This window comes from Chiloscyllium plagiosum, unplaced genomic scaffold, assembly GCF_037043375.1.
Source record: "Chiloscyllium plagiosum isolate Xiang-an unplaced genomic scaffold, Cpla_swu_hap1 HiC_scaffold_7, whole genome shotgun sequence".
In the NCBI taxonomy this organism is placed as follows: Eukaryota; Metazoa; Chordata; class Chondrichthyes; order Orectolobiformes; family Hemiscylliidae; genus Chiloscyllium; species Chiloscyllium plagiosum.
Window position 1 is genome coordinate 33,785,220 of NW_028270145.1, and position 19,257 is coordinate 33,804,476.

The 19,257-nt window shown below is 43.5% G+C and overlaps 1 long non-coding RNA gene across 2 annotated transcripts in view; it reads left to right on the forward strand.

The window, feature by feature from the left end:
- The first annotated feature begins 441 nt into the window (after positions 1 to 441).
- Positions 442 to 19,257, forward strand: part of LOC148149587 (uncharacterized) — a 44,118-nt gene continuing 25,302 nt past the window's right edge. Inside the window, exons 1-2 of one of the 2 annotated variants that reach the window (XR_015757525.1) lie at positions 442 to 564; positions 9,074 to 9,197. This is a non-coding gene — a long non-coding RNA (uncharacterized LOC148149587). Of the gene's footprint in view, positions 565 to 8,844; positions 8,966 to 9,073; positions 9,198 to 19,257 lie in introns of those variants that run through there. The other variant, XR_015757526.1, reaches the window with a different exon arrangement.

Sequence of the window (19,257 nt, forward strand, 5' to 3'; positions counted from 1 at the left end):
CGGAAGAGCAGGGAGAAAGTGAAAGGGCAGATAGTTATAGGTGGAAGATTGAAGAGGCACAGGTGGGAGATTGAGGAGGCATAGGCAGGAGATTGAAGGGGCTAAGGGACATGCAGAGAAAAGGAGAGCCAACTACGATTATTGGAGGGAAACATATTCCACAGAGGACAGGTCGAGGGTAAATGACTTAAAGGGAAAAATTGACTACCAACATCTTTCCCTAAGCTAGTCTTGAAGATAAGATTCCTGAGGGAATGTATAGTACAAACACACAATCCCAGAGAGAGACGGTGTGTGAAGATGGTTGCAGAGTAAGATATTCCAGCTGCAGCTCATCTGCTCACCAGTTCCTTTCCCTTTTTCTATCTTTTCTCCCTTTTAGGTTTTCTTACCGGAGTCAGAGTCCCGAAGCCGAGTCATTGTCTTGAACCTGGAATGGGAGCAGAGCGAGCATGGGCCGAGTCTTAGAGCTGAGCCATGGGCCGGAACCCAGAGCAGGAGCAGAGCGAGCGTGGGCCAAGTCCTGAAGTCGAGTCATGGGCCGGAGCCTGGAGTGGAAGCAGAGTGAGTATGGGCATAGTCCCGCAGCCGAGTAGTGAGCCAAAGCCTGGAGTGGGAGTAGAGTGAGTGTGGGCCTAGTCCCGCAGCCGAGTAGTGAGCCAGAGCCTGAAATGGGAGCAGAGTGAGCAGGGGCCGATTCCCGGAGCCAAGTCCCAGAGCTGAGTCATGGGCCGGAGCCTGGAGTGGGAGCAGAGTGAACGCAGACCGAGCTGGGAGCTGATTCATGGGCTAGAACCTGGAGCAAATCGAGTGTGGGCTGGCCGGGGATGAATCCTAGAGGCAAGTGTGGGACAGAAGCCAGCGTGTGGAGGCAGTGTTCTGAAGCCTGGTGGGCACAGACTGAGTGAAAAAGGACTATAACTTAAGTACTTTAAGGATACCTTTTGTTTTCATTCTGGACTTTATAAACTCTGCAGTCCTATGCTAGTCCTTTTTTTACTATTTCAATTCTGTGACAGCACTTAAAGTATCTGTACCTCAGTACCTTGTAGTTAAGATAGTGCCGAGGGGCGACAATACAAACTTTTCACTTCACTCATTCGAGAGCCCGTGACAATAAAGGCTATTCTATTCCTACACAGCAAAACCACACACGGCTGAGGGAATGAAAACAGAACCTAAGACACATATTCTTGCGAGCTCTCAGGTTAAGCCTTTGTACTGAAGATTAGCTCTCACTTCAGGTTAAAGGCAAATAAAGTGAAGAAGCTAAAAACAGCCACCTCACAACCATATCTATTATTTAACCATCCTGTAATATTTGACACAAGGGGGACATAACAATAATCCATAGATTTGATGGTGATACGAGGCGAGTATTCTGTCTTCAATCAGGCCAGACCATTTGCAGGCTCATGGATGGGAAAGTTAAGGACATGGGCATGAAACCACGATACAGACTGGACCTGCTGAGGTCCAAGGGTGTTCACCCCAAAGATGCCATTGTGGTTGTGTCCTTGTACCATGCCAGAATGGTGAAAAGCTATCGAGATGTGTACATTCTCTGAGCTGTGATGAAAGGTCAGTGAGCTAATAGTGTGGGAACTGCTAAGTGTTGCAGCTCCTTTAATGTTTTGGCAGATGTGTGAAAAACAGTATCAGGTGTAAGTAATGCTGCGTTGGTGGCTGCAATGAAGTGACAGACATTGATTGCACATGAGATACCTGATAAAGATGTCTGACACCCAATCTTGAGCCACTTTCATAATGCTAACTAATTTGATAGATAGGGATGGGGGCGAGGATGAGCAGAGGTTGAGTGATGGTCCATGGTTGCAGAGGGTGAAGTGCCACCAAGGGGCAGGAAGCTAGAGCTCAGAAAGTCCTGCTGTTGTTCCTGCCTCCACACTTAGAAGTACATTCTAACCTGTGTATGGTCTGAAGCAGCATAAAAGGGAACAGCAAATTGATCATTTCCAAACAAAGCATTTCCCACTCCTGAGAAAACTGGTCCTTTAGCTCTGTGGGGTGTTTGACTGTGAATTAAACTTTTGAGAGTAAATGTTAACAGAGGTAAATTTGCAACCAATTGCATATTAAATACGGAATGCTGATTTTGCAAAGTCATATAAAGAAAAATATTTGTAATATTATGCAGTAAATTTGAGGGGCTCATATAGCAATGCCTCTTTGGAGTACTGAAATCATTGGTTACATGACATGATATAAAGCCCACAGTAAAATCGATAATGTTATAGAGCAATGGTGTAACATGAAATTTACCGCATAACATTCGAAAATACACACAGCTTCCTGTCTTTCATTGCTTATGGTATTAGGGAGATAGCTAAATTGGGTAATTTTTAAAAATTACTCCTTTGAGAACAGCTAGGTAAAAAAGTAAATAAAATACATGATTGCATTAGGCTGATAAAATACGAGGATGGTAATATAAAATAGACTGAGCACTCCAGGTTGTGGGGCAATCTAATTGTCCTAATTCGAAATAATCCTATTGAAATCACTAAGTAAGGCAAGAAGGCAAAGATGTAGGTTAGTATGTTTATATGTTTATATGTTTATGTAGTTTTGGACAATTGCAATTGACATCTCTTCCAACCAGACATATTATTCAAGTGAACTTAATTTTCATATAGAACATACAATGAAATTAAATAAATATATTCTGTGGATAAACGGCCACAGTTATCTCATCATTTAAGATAATCCACGAAAAGGAGAACATTGCAAACATGGTAAACAATTTTCCTGCTAATAATATCAGGAGTAACATCTCATCCCGTTGTTTCAAAATACATATAGAGTGTGACATGATTCTTGTCTCAACTGCAATTTGAGACTCTTTTTTAACTTATCCATTAAAGTCAAATCTGTTTATTGATTTTAAATTGAATTCACTATTCATCTACTGATGCCACTTAATAATTACTTCAGGCTACTTTGCAAATTCATTACAAATACAGCAAAAGTTTAGGAAAGTAAAAGGTTAGAGGTTATTTGTAGCAAAATCCAAATATAAGATTACAGTACAGATCACTTTAAAAGCTACTTGACAATTCTAATGTGATCAAAGATTCTCTCTGTCTTATTGTGCCTCAGGATTATCTGTTTTGCAACATATCACAGTCACATTCTCTTCCATTCAACAGGAAATACATTTTTTAACCAAAGAAAAGCCTTGGTTTCCTCTCTCTCATTTTTGAAGATGACACTTTTGTTCATTAGAACATCTGAACTGTTCCTTCACAGTTTCAAACAGTCCCAGGTTAGATAGCATACTGCCAGCTTCAGGATAGAACTCACAGAAATACACCAACCCTTCGTTTTATAGTTCTGAACGATCTACATTAATTTGTTCATAGAAACGATTGCGAATACTTGGTAAAGAAACCCATTGTGACTGTTGGCTTTAATGAGATCTGGCCTGGGAAATTCATGTCCAGAATACAACTTGTTGGATGGGTTACGCTTCGATGGAAGCTGTACACTGCATTTTTATTCTGCCTACCTCATCACATCAGAAAAGACTTGCAAGAATGTTGCCAGGATTGGAGGATTTGAGCTATAGGGAGAGGCTGAATAGACTGGGGCTATTTTCCCTGGAGTATCGGAGACTGACGGGTGACCTTATAGAGGTTTATAAAATCATGAGGGGTATGGTTGGGTAAATAGACAAGGTCTTTTCCCTGGGATGGGGGTGTTCAGAAGTAGAGGCCATTGGTTTCGGGTGAGCTGGGAAAAATGTAAAAGGGACCTAGGGGGCAATATCTTCACACAGAGGGTGGTGCGTGTATGGAATAAGCTGCCAGAGGAAGTGGTGGAGGCTGGTACAATTACAGCATTTAAAAGGCACTTGGATGGGTATATGAATAGGAAAGCTTTAGAGAGATATGAGCCAAGTGCTGGCAAATGGAAACTCGATTGGGTTGGGATATCTGGTCGGCATGGACGAGTTGGACCAAAGGGTCTGTTTCTGTGCAGTACATCTCTATGACTCTATGGCATCACCAGAATGTCCAAGTAAGCCTCATCCATAAATCATCTTTGAACCAAAAGCTGATAGTTTCAAGATCCAATGCAGGAGTTGAATGTACAATCAAAGTTATGTTATGACCGCAACTAATGTAACTCATGACAATTAAGATTCCAGTCTGAAACCTGACTTGATGGATCTTAGGTTTTATGCTTGAAAGTTGATTACTCTGACAGTTAGTCACTGAACATATTCACATGAGATCAACAATGTTCTTTTAACACAAGGACACAAGTGTATTATTTGCAATAAGCCAGATATATATGTCAACTAATTTGGAAGGATATTAACATGAAGATTCAATCCTTTTCCCAGCTCTTCACCAATGCTCAATCCCAGTGAAGTATCACTTTTAACTTAACTCTTTAATTTCTTATAATACTGAAATTTTCCAGTTTGATGGCTTAAAACCTTTCTGAGGGCCTGGATTCCTTTTAAGTTCTGACAATTTGAAAATTTACACACCAACTCTCACAGCTTGCAGACTTCACAAGCTAACTGCCGTTCTATCGATACAAATTGTTTTTAGATTCCCTACAGTGTGGAAACAGGCCCTTCAGCCCAACCAGTCCACACTGAACCTCCGAAGAGTAAGCCACCCAGACCCTCTGACTAATGCACCTAACACTATGGACAATTTAGTACAGCCAATTCACCTGACCTCCACATCTTTGGACTATGGGAGGAAAACAGAGTACCCGGAGAAAATCCCAGACATAGGGAGAATGCGCAAACTCTACACAGTCACCCGAGGCTGGAATTGAACGTGGGACCCTGGTGCTGTGAGGTTCGTAGTGCTAGCCACTGAGCCATCATGCCGCCCCAATTCAGAAGGATTGTTCTTCTGAACTGAAACCTAACTGTTCTGAACTGTTAGTTATTAGTAGCCCTCAACATAGCTTTTCTGTATGTCATAAAACTCCACAAGCACTTGATGAAGGAGCAGCGCTCCGAAAGTTAGTGCTTCCAATTAAACCTGTTGGACCATAACCTGGCATTGTGTGATTTTTAACTTTGTACACCCCAGTGCAACACCGGTATCTCCAAAGCATTGCAGACAGTTAGAATATAAGAACCAGGAGCAGGAGTAGGCTGTCTGGCCCTTTGAGCCTGCTCTGCCATTCAATAAGATCATGGCTAATCTTTTCATGGACTCAGCTCCACTTATCCACTTTCAACTTAATTCCTTTATTTTTCAAAGAATCCTTAGCTTTAAAGGCGATTACTGAAGTCGCGTCAACTACTTACCTGGGCAGGGAATTCCATAGATTAAGAACCCCCTCTGGGTGAAGAAGTTCCTTCTCAGTTCAGTTCTAAACCTGTGCCTCTAATCTTGAGGCCATACCCTCTTGTCCTCGTCTCACCTACCAGTGGAAACATCCTATCTATTTCTATTTCTATTTCATCGATTCCCTTCATCGTTTTATATGTTTGTGTAAGATCCCCTTCTCATTCTTCTGAATTCCAGTCAGTTCATCGATTAACCCACAGGTAGCTGATTGTGGCATTTAGTTTCAGGCACATGCTTTGTTAAAATGATGTCTTTAGTTCACTGTTCCAAGTGACTTTCTCACCTCTTGAAAGAAAAGGAGTTGCCTTCACAGAATTAGAAACGACATCTTGCCGTGACTTTAAATCAAAATCTCCAAATAACAATAATGAGTTATAAATATTTAACACTAAGGGAGTGCTTTATTACTTGAGATACTGTCTGGTGATTGAGTGCTTGAAGTGGTCCCCATTCAAGTGAAAGATCCTATGGAATTGATCTGGTTAGCACTGAACCAAAAATCAGTTTCGCCAAAACAGATTAGCAGGTGAAGATTAGCACTTAGACTTCAAAAGCAATTAATTGGTTGTGAAGCACTTTCGGACATCCTGTAAATCTGAAAAGCACTGTGCAAATGCAAATTCTTTAGGTATTTATAAATACACAAGAGCACTTCTCTTTCATAAGAACTGTGCACCTTTAATATCTATGAATCATCTACACTTGAAACATTTGTTGTCCCATCAACAAGTGATTGAGAGTACAGACTGCAGACCACAGAAGTACAATTGCTACAGATCATTGGGGGTGAACTGTGGTTGGAAAGAAAAGTTATCAACATAGAACTGAAACTTGTATATTGGTAATACGCCACAGATGTAAAAAGGATATCCATCTAATTAATAATGCAGCTATTAACTAAAATGTGACCTATGATTAGCTCTCAAGCACAAAACATTACACAACAGCAGGATTCTACTGCAATCTCCATTATACCTCAGCCTTCACAACAGAAAATGGAGTGAAATTTGCCTTAGGTAAGGATGGAAGGTGGCTGATGGTGAATTGGCAGCTATTTTCTCATGGGCATGATGGTCTGCTTTTGCCTGCTGTGGATTATTCAGGGTAAATTTCATTTCCAATATATGTCCAGTCAGACAGTATGAAAGGAAATGATTGAAAATGAGCTAGCCCTTCCAATCGCTCTCCCTGCACCAATTTGAGAAGGAATAGTCTGATATCAGTGAGAAATTGATTGTTTTAGACAATGTGTATAGCCAAACTTGATTTGCACTTTGGAATGCAAATTGCTTTTTACCTGAAGAACCGAAACTTTGCATATGTTTTAATTGACTATCAAATGCATGGTGTAACAAAAAGGACTAAGTCATTAAAGTGTATCACCCCACTAGGTAGAGGCTGTCAGTTATGGAACCTAAAAATATTGCATTGCAGAATGGTAACAGGGTAGCGCAGTGGTGCAGTGGCTCAATGGTTATCACTGCTGCCTCACAGTCCCAGGGACTCAGGTTCGATTTCAGCCTTGAGTGACTGTCTGTGTAGAGTTTGCATGTTTTCCCTGTGTCTGAGTGGATTTCCTCTGGATGTTCCGATTGCCTCCCATGGTCCAAAGACATGTATCTTAGCTGGATGGACCATGGGAAATGTAGGATTTCAGGGATAGGGTCGGGGGTGGGTCTGGGAGGGATGCTCTTCGGAGGGTTGGTATAGACTAAATGGCCTGCTTCCACACTGTAGGGATTCTAAGAGGTGAGGCACACTGTCCAATTCTTTTCCATATCAGTGCATGTTTTTGAACATTTTCTATACAGCATTGATTAGAATTAACTTTAATTCAATATACCTAATTGTATTCATTTGTATGGTATAAGATAACAAAAAGGCAGATAGAGTTTTTTCAACCCACTAAAGCAACTCCTCATGCTATTTTCTATTCAGTGGGAGATTTTTCAAAACCAATCTGTGTAAATGTCAAGTGGTATTTTTGACTACAAGAGGCATGTAATGTGGTTTCCTCCAATCATTGCTGTTTTAAATGCTGCAATGTCCTCCTGGCTTTAACATCACTATTTTAGCTAGGGATGCTGAAGGTGCACTTTGCCTCAGTAAACCGGTTATCACGTTTATCTCAGACATTAGGCAGAGGACAGCACAAAGCTGGAACCTTTGATATTGTTCTGATTCTAGCTGATGGTACTACTGGATAACCCTGATCTCTGGCCTGATAGATTTTTTTAAAATATTTTAATTAACGTGGTGCTCATTCACTGAAACATAGTAACGCAAGACTGCAGACTTCTTTAACAACAGAATGGAAATCTATTTCACAAAAGGCTAAAACACATTTTCTACAAAGACAACAGATTTGAAAACACACAGCTAAACAATGTTTCATCTATTCCCCGTCGCCAGCACTTTACAGTGATTCCAACCCAGAGAAATTATCACAACAAATCAAGTATTTAAGCTTGACACAGTTCAAACTCCCATTTTCTTTACTGTGAACTATAAAGTCTTCTTACATGCATGCTCACATAGATGAGAGTATAGACCTTCTCAGCTTTTTAATAACCTGCAGATTTCCTGTTATGGAAGTTGCACTAACTAAACTTCTTCATTGAGGTAATTGCGCTTTTCCTGAACCAGTCTTTTTACAGGAAAGCAACTATGTGCTAAATCTTATGCTTTCTAGTAAGTTCTAAGTTGCATTGAATTTTTTGGAGGGTTTTTATCGTGAGGGTTAGAGAGTTCTGTCGCACTATCTTGCTGAACTTTCTGCATTAATTGCTTATTCCGCCCATGCCATCCAGCAAGTATAGTTTGTACTCCATCTTACTAGGTACATGGAATCTCTTGATCTGCACCATCTTTAAAAGGTGATTGCGCATCCAGTGGAACCCTGGCCTTCTGAAGCTGCCCTGCTTATTGACAGACTGAATGGGAACATGTCAGAGAAGGGGAAGATGGTGCCACGTTTTTTCCAACAGAGACCTTGAGGTCCTGGTGGACAGCGTGGTGCAAAGGAGAGGAGTCCTTTCTCTGGAAGGACTGGCAGAGAGAAAGCAAACCCTGCCAACATGATCAGAGGGCGCCCTCACCTGGGTCAGTGTCACCTCCAGGGTACAGAGGAATGGCCAGCAGTGCAAAAAGAATGCCAACGACCTTCTCTGCTCTGCCAGCATGCCACTCTCCTCTCTCTGATAACCCCAACTCTCTCTATCTCTGCTACTATACACACTTACCACCAAGGCTCACGCTCTACCACTCTCACTATTACCTGCAACATCTTTCCCATTCACTGTCACCATGTCATGCCCAAAACCTCCCGTATCACTCAGCCTGCCTGCCCTCTGTGCTGCCTCCTCAGTCCTTCAGAACAGGCCACCACTTTTTATCCTCATCTGCAACAATGTTGCCCACTGTTATCTCACTTGTTGTCCTCCCATTTTGTTCATCACAGGAAATGGCAACCCATAATGAGGCAAAGAGGCTTCATACGAATGAAATGGTGCCCCATATCTGTGTCCTCACCCACTATAAGAACCAGATCCCAATCTTCACAGGAGAAGACCAGGCCTGCTCCTGCAGAGATGAGGAAGCAGCCAAATCCAGCCAACTGAGTATGCACCACTCTTCATTGCAACTCTCACTGTAACCTAGTGTCACTGTCAATCATTATACACCTTCCAATTGCTGGCTGTGATACTGCCTCTCCCTTTGTCTTGCAGCTTTCACTGGCCTTCCCATGACCTCTGGAGAGAAACGCCTAGAAAGCCTGTCCTCGATCTCTGAAGATGAGAGGTCCAAAGTCTCAGAGGAAGCATCAACATGGCTGCTTCCTGCAGACCCAAGGTAATGACACACTGTGGGAACAATAGGCACAGAGATTGTGGGTACAGAGCCTGATGAGCCCCTCAGTTTGACAGCTCAGCAGCCAGGCCAGGAAGGAAAGCCGCAGACACTGGAAGTTGGAGCACTGCTGGAAACTAGTCACCTGCTCTGTCCCAGGCAGGAGAGGGAACCTGTGCTGTCAGCACTGGGGATTCACACACACACACACACACACACAGCAGCAGACAGGGATGTGGGACACCGTGATCCCCATTGTCCAGAAGCTGCAGCAATGTAATGTATCCATCGACTGCCTGCCTATCTCCACAGACAGGTTGGAGGTTGCCGTGGGAGAGCCATATCCAGCATCCCCAGGGTGTGCAGGAGAGGTTTACAGACCTGGACTCCATTGACCCAGCCACTGGGCCTCAGGATTGAAGACATGGAGAAGGGGGGACAGCGGGGAGAACCCAATCTAGATGCTGCCCACACCACTCCATTATTACTAGGAGACAGGGCAGTGACAAGACATATCCATCCAGAGAAGGGAACACACACTCTCTGAAATCTCTCAGGGCTGGAGATTCCACCTCCACTCTGCCTGACCTCTCTCTGACCCGTGGAAAGTCAAACTGAGGAGGGTCAACTGACCACCCTCAGTTTGTTTGTTGCTTCTGGACACAAGCCCCCCCCACCCAGGGCCAAACCTCCATGGCCAAAAGGCTCCACTGCTGAATAAGTGGGTGGCACAGTGGCACAGTAGTTGAGAGTGCTGCCTCACAGTGCCAGGGACCCGGTTTCGATTCCTCCCTTGGGTGACTGGAGTTTGCACATTCTCCCCAATGTCTGTGTGGGTTTCCTCCGGGTGCTCTGGTTTCCTCCCACAGTCCAACGATGCACGTGTTAGGTGGACTGGCGATGGGAAATGCAATGTTACAGGGATAGAGTTGTTGGGGGGGTGTCTGGATGAGATGCTCTTCTAAGGGTCAGTGTGGACCTAATGGGCTGAATGGCCTGTATCCACACTGCAGGGATTCCATGAAGTTCCCTCCCCATACCTGTTGAATAAGGTCTGACGTGAGATATAGTGGGAGGGAAACAAAGAAGTAAACATACTGAAGGCCCCTTGCCATGGGTGACAAAGGCTTGTCCTTACCTATTACTTTCTGCATAAATATTCCAGATGTTAACTGTCAAGGGTTTGTGCATCTCCCTGTGTGTGCGCTCAATGCTGCTCTTCATGGCCATGGATAAAGCTCCATGGAAGCTGAAAGCTTACTCCGTCATCTGGAAACAGGAGAAACAATGTATACATTGTGGCACCTTTGTCCTTCCCTATTCAACATCCATAATATTTGGCTCTTTCTGTGCACAAAAGTATCATTGCCAAAGAGTTGTCCATCAGTTGTTGTGCCAGGGGAGTGCAACATCCAGAGAGGGTGATTAGGAAATCCAGTGAGTAGGCAGTCTCTGTATGAGCCTTTGACCTATGTTCTTTCCTTCCTCTGGGTTGTCCTGATTTGCCTAATCTGAAGTTGATACAGTTTCCTCACCACTCAGGCCTTAGCTTGTAAGTCCAAATTTCTTATTGTGCATTTAAGACTGAACTTTGAATCTCTTTCCCATGGCAGGTTAATGTTTGAATATTTGGACATGACTGCCGATCTGACTTGAATTTTATTTTACTGCTGCAGCTGGCTGGTATTCACCAGAAGGGAGCATTTCAAATGAAGACTGTCAATGTCTAAGCATCTAATTTAAAAGTTAACCACCATTAACTCTAAAACATCTGAACTAGTCAGCATGGTAAGTGCCTTGGTGGGGAACTTGCAGGTGGTGATGTTTCTCATGTATTTGCTGTCCTTGTCTTTCTAGGTGGTAGAAATCACAGATCTGAAATTCATGCTGCTGGAGAGTACCTCTTTGATGGTGCACTCTGCAGCCACTGTGTATCAGTACTGAAAGGAGTGAATGGTTAAGGTGATGGAACGGGTGTCAATCAAATAGGCTTCGATGGTGTTGAATGTCTTGAGTGTTGTTGGAGCTGCACCCATTCAGGCAAGTAGGGATTATTCCATCACACCCCTGACTTGTGTCTTGATAGTTCATTCATAGTGGGTCAGGAAGCAAGTTACTCACTTCAAGTGACCTGCATTTGGAGCCATAGTATTTATATGGCTAGTCCATTTCAGTTTCTGATCAATAGTAACTCCCAGGATGGTGATAGTGGGGGATTCAGTGATGGTAATGCCATTGAATGTCAAGGGGTGATATTTACATTCTCTGCTGTTGTAGGTGGTCATTGCTTGGCTGTGATATCCTGGAACTTGGATAATTGAACTCCAACAAACACAAATATCTTCATTTGAGCTTGGTATGATCTGAATCAGTGGAGAGTCTTTCCCCTGATTCCCATTGTCTCCAATTTTGCTCGGATTCCTTGATGCCCCCCATGTCAAATGCTTCCTTGATTTCAATGGCAGTCACTCTCACCTCCATGTTTGGAAGCACAGCACTTCACTTTCTGCTTGGGAACTCGACAGCTTTCATAAGATCATAGAATCCCCACAATGTGGAAACAGAGCATTCGACCCAACAAGTCAACACTGACCATCTGAAGAGCATCCCACCCAGACCCATCCTCTACCGTATCCCTATAACACTACATATCCCATGGCAAATGCACCCAACCTACACATCCCTGAACACTATGGAGAATTTAGCATGGCCAATCCATCATAACTTGCACATCTTTGAACTGTGGGAGGAAACTGGAGCACCTGAAGGAAAACCATGTAGACACAGGGAAAACTTGCAAACTCCACTCTGACAAACTCCTGAGGGTGGAATCAAACCCAGGTCCTGGGTCCCTGATGCTGTAAAACAGCAGTTCTAACCACTGAACCACTTGGGCCTTCTGGACTCAATGTTGAGTTCAACGTCTTTAGGACTTGAGGCATTTTTTCCCATGTCCTTTAACCTCTTCCCTACAAACCAGGCTTTGTTATCACATGGTCCACGATTACACACAACCCATTGTTAGCCACTAATAGTGCCCATTAGCAGCCATTCATTCTCCTAGGCTGAACTGTTATCCATTCCTTGGTCTGTCCAACTGTTCTTCTCTCTCTTTGGACTCTATTTCCAGTTAGCGTTTATACCTTACCCTCCTCTCCCCCTCCATTTTTTACATAAAAATAATCTTTTTCTAGTTACTACCAATTCTAAAGAAGGATCACCGGACCTGAGCATTAACTCTGACTTCTCTCCACAGATGTTGCCAGGCCTGCTGGGATTTTCCAGCAATCTCTTTTTTTGTTTCTGAATTCCAGCATCAACAGATCTTTCAGTTTTTTAAATTTACTATCTGTAAGTACTATGTAATGCTATAATAGACATTTCCTTTATTGCGTAAAAAACACAACTGTTTTTCTTCACTCTCCATTGTACGTTCATGTCAGCATCCAGAGTTGTATTTGTCATTCTGAGGGACTTGGCTGAACTTAGAGCCTCAGGTGACCCTTGCTTTAACTTGAATTTGAACAATCTTTGTGAGTCATAGAGTCATAGAGATGTACCGCATAGAAACAGACCCTTCAGTCCAACTCATCCATGCCAACCAGATAGCCTAAATAAATCTAGTCCCATTTACCAGCACCCTGGCCCACATCCCTCTAATCCCTTCCTATTCATATACCCATCCAGATGCCTTTTAAATGCTATAATTGTACCAGCCTCCACCACTTCATTCCATACACACACCACCCTCTGCATGAAACCGTTGCCCCTTAGGTTCTTTTTATATCTTTCCCCTCTCACCCTAAACCTATGCCCTCCAGTTCTGGGCTCCCATACACCAGGAAAAGACATTGTCTATTTATCCTAACGATGTCCCTCATGATTTTTTAAAGCTCAATAAGGTCACCCCTCAGCCTCCGATGCTCCAGGGAAAACAGCCCCAGCCTATTCAGCCTCTCCCGCTCAGATCCTCCAACCCTGGCAACATCTTTGTAAATCTTTTCTGAACCCTTTCAAGTTTCACAACATCCTTCCAACAGGAAGGAGACCAGAATTGCATACAATATTTCAAAAATGGCCTAACCAATGTCCTGTACAGCCACAACATGACCTTCCAACTCCTATTCTGACCAATAAAGGAAAGCATACCAAATGCCCTCTTCACTATTCTCATGCTTTAAGAGAAAGTACATATAAATTCTAAGTCAGAAACAAAGCAAACCACATTCAGGAACAATGCAGAGCAAACAGAACAAGCTTTAAAACAAATTTCAAGCTCAAAAATATCAAAAAGGAACACTAACTACAGCACCGAAAGCACAGGAGAATGGGTAGCAAACCCATCAGCATAAACTGGAAATCTATAGATCTCCTATCTGAGTTCATACGTTTCAAACAAAGGATGCAGATGTGCTTCACAGATCAAGTACTGGCTAAGCAAAATGTGAAATTGCTCATAGCAGCTGGTAAAGCGGGTTACACAATATCAATACCTCAGGCTTATTTGAAGACAACTAGAAAGATCCTGCAAAGGAATGGGAAGTGTTAGAAGCATAGTTGAATGCAAAGGTCAGCTATAAAATTAATTGCTTAGAATTGATGGCAGCATTTGAGTCAAAAGTGCCCATGGATGCCTTCATTAGTTGCGTAAACTAAAACAAAGGTGGAATTGCAGAAATGCTCAACGAAACTCCAGGAGATTATGAGATGAGGCTAGAGCGTGCAGATAAATCCTGATATGGTGGATGTTCTCACGAAAGGTCATACTTGCAGCAAAAATGAAGGTCATGTGACAAAGTACACAGCAATTTCTGGGATCCGGTGCAGCAAGAATTATACCTTCGAACTTATGGGGCGTATTAGCTTTGTCACCTGGAAACAGTGGATGCTGGGAAGTTGTTTCCATTTGGCGGGGAGACTGGGACCCATGAGCACAACCATGGAATTAGAAGGGGTCAATTTAGAACGGAAATGAGGAGACATTTCTTCAGCCAGAGAGTGGTGGGCCTGTGGAATTAATTGACAAGCATCACAGCAGAGGCCAGGACGTTAAATGTCTTCAAGGCAGAGATTGATAAATACTTGATCTCACAAGGAATTAAGGGCTACAGGGAGAGTGCAGGTAAGTGGAGTTGAAATGCCCATCAGCCATGATTAAATGGCAGCGTGGACTCGATGGGCCGAATGGTCTTACTTCCACTCCTATGTCTTATGGTCTTATGGAATTGTGCGAATTGCCTTTTTGTACCTTGATAGTGGACATTTCAATACAGAAAAAGTGCTGATTTTATCTCTCAAGGTTTGACCAGAATCGACTTTATTTACAAGACTATCTGTGCAGGAATTTGGAAACTCACTGCATGTGACAGCAATCACACAGTTTTATGTGAACAGTGGCCTTGATTTTTAAAAGATGATGATGTGTACGGGTTTACTTCTGTTATGCTGTGAATGAAAAATGGAGTGGTGGCAATGTTGTGATTTGAAATCAAACACTGTCAGAACACTGTTATATTGCTCAGAGTGAAAGCCTGGGGAATGGACGATGCTGGGAAGCAGGACTCATTTGTGCCAGATATTGAAGCATTTCCAAGAACAGTGTCAACAGACAAGAACGGATCAATTGCGAAGAAGGAACTATCCAAAGAATTTGCGAAAGTCGCAGAGTGTGATGCAGTGGCATTTTGACCTCTGAATGAACACACTGTCAAGCCACCGTGCACTCATGTGAAACTCCAATATCTTGATCAAGTGCTCCAGAGGTTTGTTGTTACCATCTTAGGTGATTACAAATATCTAAAGGGAGAAAAGGAGGGCTCTTGTGGTGCCAGCAGTTGTGTCCTGAATCAAAGTCCCATTTATTCCAGACTCGTGTGCTAACATCTCTGATATTGGGAGATGAGGGGAACAATCTAAAAAGAGAAAGGGACTGTCTAATGCTAAGTAGGTAATTTGTTTTTTAGTTGTTCAGAATAGAAGACAATAATGAGCAGGTAATGACATTTCAGAGCTGTTAAATGCCCAACTACAAATCAATGGAGATAGGATGAATGGAATGCTGGAGGAACACAACACCCCCATGGTTTTCTGCAGCTGTCCAAAATGCTTTGAAGCTGATTTATGTACCCTACATTTTTAGATGTGATATTTTCTGCAATCAGTTTTTCCTCTCACACCTACCCACCTCCTCCATCAGGATATTGACTTCTTCAAGAGAATAGGTGTTTACAATCTAGCCAGCCCTCAAATTTCCACTAACTCATGTGAACACGATGTATGTGGAAACCATGTTGGCCTCTGAGGGTGTGTCATGGAAGTCCCATCTTCTGCTTAATATATTCTCCCAGGCCAGTAGCAGGGCTCAGCAAATGGTGATCCCATCCTTAACAAAAGACAAATGTTAGCCTGTCGATCACCTTGTCCTGGTCGAGATCAAGGTGCTCAACAAAGACCAGAGCTCAAATTGCTTTCAAACCTGGGACCTTCCTGATTGGAGCAAATTGGAGTGGAACCAAAATCAGAAACAAAAGAACATTACCGCAACATTGATTTCAAAATGTTAGGGGGAAACATTCCTCAGGGAAATGTAGATCCTTTAAAACTGAGACAGAAGGCAGTCGAATTTGGATAAAATACTGCAAGACCCAGTTGTGTCATGTCCCCACTATTTCTGAAATGTTCCGGATTGTCTCCTCAAAGATTGGAAATTTTGTCTTCCTGTTGCAAGACAATGGGTTGGACACCACTTTCACTGACTCCAGAGGTTCAAGGTTGTTTTGTTCATGGGATATGGGAGCCGCTGACCAGGCCATCATTTATGGCCCATCCCTAATTGTCTAAAGGGAAATTAAGAGCCAATTGTATTGCTGTGAGTCTGGAGTCACACGTAGGCCAGACCAGGTGAGGATGGCAGATTTCCTTGCACTAAGAACATTAGTGAACCTGATGTGTTTTACAACAGCTTGCTTTTATTAAATCCAAATTTCACCATCTTCAAAGTCATTTCCCCAAGAGATGTAGCCTGAGCTTCTGGATTACTGGTCCAGTAGCATTACCATAGCAACACCAATGCCGCTTGGAAGAGGGCATGTGTGTGGAGGGCACTGGGGTAAATTTCAGGCAATGCATCCTGCTAACATAGATAGGTTTGGGGTTTTAGATTAGATTCCCTACAGTGTGGAAACAGGCCCTTTGGCCAACAAGTCCACACTGACCCTCCGAAGAGTAAGAAAATGTGTTGTTGGAAAAGCGCAGCAGGTCAGGCAGCAGCCAAGGAGCAGGAGAATCGACGTTTCGGGGTCAGGCAGCATCCAAGGAAACATCAATTCTCCTGCTCCTTGGATGCTGCCTGACGCCGAAACGTCGATTCTTCTGCTCCTTGGATGCTGCCTGACCCCGAAACGTCAATTCTCCTGCTCCTTGGATGCTGTTTGACCTGCTTCACTTTTCTAGCAACACATTTTCAGCTCTGATCTCCAGCATCTGCAGTCCTCACTTTCTCCTCCGAAGAGTAACCCAATCAGATTAATTTCCCTCTGACAGTGTACCTAACACTATGGGTGATTTAGGATGGCCAATTCACCTGGCCTGCACATCGTTGGACTGTGGGAGGAAACCAGAGGAAACCCATACAGACACGGGGAGAATGTGCAAACTCCCCACAGACAGTCACCTGAGGCTGGAATTGAACCTGGGTCCTTGGCATTGTGAGGCAGCAGTGCTAACCACTGAGCCACCAAGCTGCCCTGGTGTTAATGCTGAACCGCAGGCCAGAAGTTGTTGTCTGGACCTCCAAAGAACCCGAAAGGCTTGTTTAAACTCACCTCTCTGGACGAGGGAAACATGATCCAGAGTCACAGGAAGCAAAGGGTGATGCTCGAGAAGTATTTTTCCGATAGGAAGTCTATGTCCGGTGAGGTCCCACAAGGGTCAGTTTTGGGGCCCTTGCTATTTGTAGTTTATATAAATGATTTTGATTTGAATGTAGGAGGGTTGATCAATAAGTTTTCAGATGGTACAAAAGTTGGTGAAGTGGTAAATTGTGAGGAAGATAGCCTTAGACTACAGGAGGCTATAGACAAGCTGGTCAGATGGATCAGTGGCAAATGGAATTCAAACCAGATAAATGAGAAGTGATGCAGTCGGGCACGACAAACAAGGTAATGGAATACATGCAGTCATAAAATCATAGAGATGTACAGCACAAAAACAGACACTTAGTCCAACTCGTCCATGCCAACCACATATTCAAAATTAATCTAGACTCATTTGCCAGGATTGGCCCATATCCCTCTGAAACTGATCTATTCATATATACACACAGTTGCCTTTTAAATGCTGTAATTGTACTAGCCTCCACCACTTCCTCTGGCAGCTCATTCTATTCATGCACTATCCTCTGTGTGGAAAAGTTATCCCTTAAGTACTCCTTTTAAATCTTTCCCCTCTCACTTTCAATGTATGCTGTCTAATTTGGACTCCCCTACCCTGGGAAAGGACCTTGACTATTTACCCTGTCCATGTCCCTCATGATTGTATAAACCTGTATAAGTTCACCCTTCATCTTTCAACACTCCAGTAAAACAGCCCCGGCCTATTCAACCTCTCCCTATAGCTCAAATCCTCTAACCCCAGCAACATCCTTATCAATCTTTTCTGCACTCTTTCAAGTTTCACAGGCAAGTGCGTCAGGAGGTGGAGAAGTCAACATTTCAGGTGTAACCCTTCTTCAGGACTAGGGATGGGTGTAAGGGAAGTAGGGAGACCAGAATTAAATGCAGCATTCCAAAAGTGGCCAAATCAATATCCTGTACAGCCACAACATGACCCCCCAACTCTTATATCAATGCACTGACCAACAAAGGCAAGCATACCAAACATCTTCTTCACTGTCCTATCTATCTGCAACTCTACTTTCAAGGAACTATGAATGTGCACATCAAGGTCTCTTGATGAATTGTAGGGCCCTGGGAAGCACTGAGGTTCAGAGGCACCCATGGTGTGCATATACACTGGTCCCTTAAGGTACCAGGAGAGGGTGGATGACTGATTAAGGAGGCATTTGAGATGTAGAAAATGATGAGGGGCAGCAGTAGGGTAGACAGAAAGAAACTGCTCCCTTGATAGAGAGATCAATGACTGGGGCATAGGTGTAAGGTAAGAGGTAAAATGTTTCAAGGAAATGTGTGGCAAAGCTTTTTCATCTAGAGGGTGTTGGGAATCTGGAACTCACTGCCTGTATGTATGGGAGAGGCAGAAGCCCACAGAACATCAGATGTCTTTAGTGTGCACTTAGTGATACTAAGGCATACAAATCCATGACCCAAGAGCTGCAAGATGGGATTGGAATATTAGTTGGTTGTCTTTTACTGGTGCAGACACAACGGGCTGAAGGGCCTTTTCTTTGAGTCCATGAGCTGTTGATGGACTGACTTTGGACGTCAGCATCTTGCAGGTGAATCACAGTCTTTAGAGGTGCCAAGAATTGGTTGCTGCAATGTATGGTATCTTCCACTCTCTTAGAGCTGGGAAAGACAATTAAATCAAATGGGTTGGCTACTTAGGTTAACAAGCAGGAGGCTGGAAGAACACAGCAAGCCAGGCAGCAGAAAGAGGTGGAGAAGTCAACATTACAAGTATAACCCTTCTTCAGGACAGGGGGTGGGTTTAAAGGGAACTGTAAGGGTGGAGAGGGTGGGGAGGGTTTTGGGTGGGGAGCGGGCAGGGGGTGAGGTAGAGAGAGGTGAACACAGGTAGAGGGTACAATCTGGTTGGTCATAGAGTCATAAAGATGCACAACACAGAAACAGACCCTTTGGTCCACCGGGCCATGCCGACCAGATATCACAACCCAATCTATTCCCACCTGCCAGCACCCGACCTATATCCCACCAAACCCTTCCTATTCATATACCCATCCTGATGCCTTTTAATGTTGCAATTATACTAGCCTCCACCACTTCCTCTGGCAGCCCATTCCACACACGCATCATCCTCTGTATGAAAACATTGCCCCTTAGGTCTCATTTATACCTTTCCCCTCTCACCCTAAACCTATGCCCTC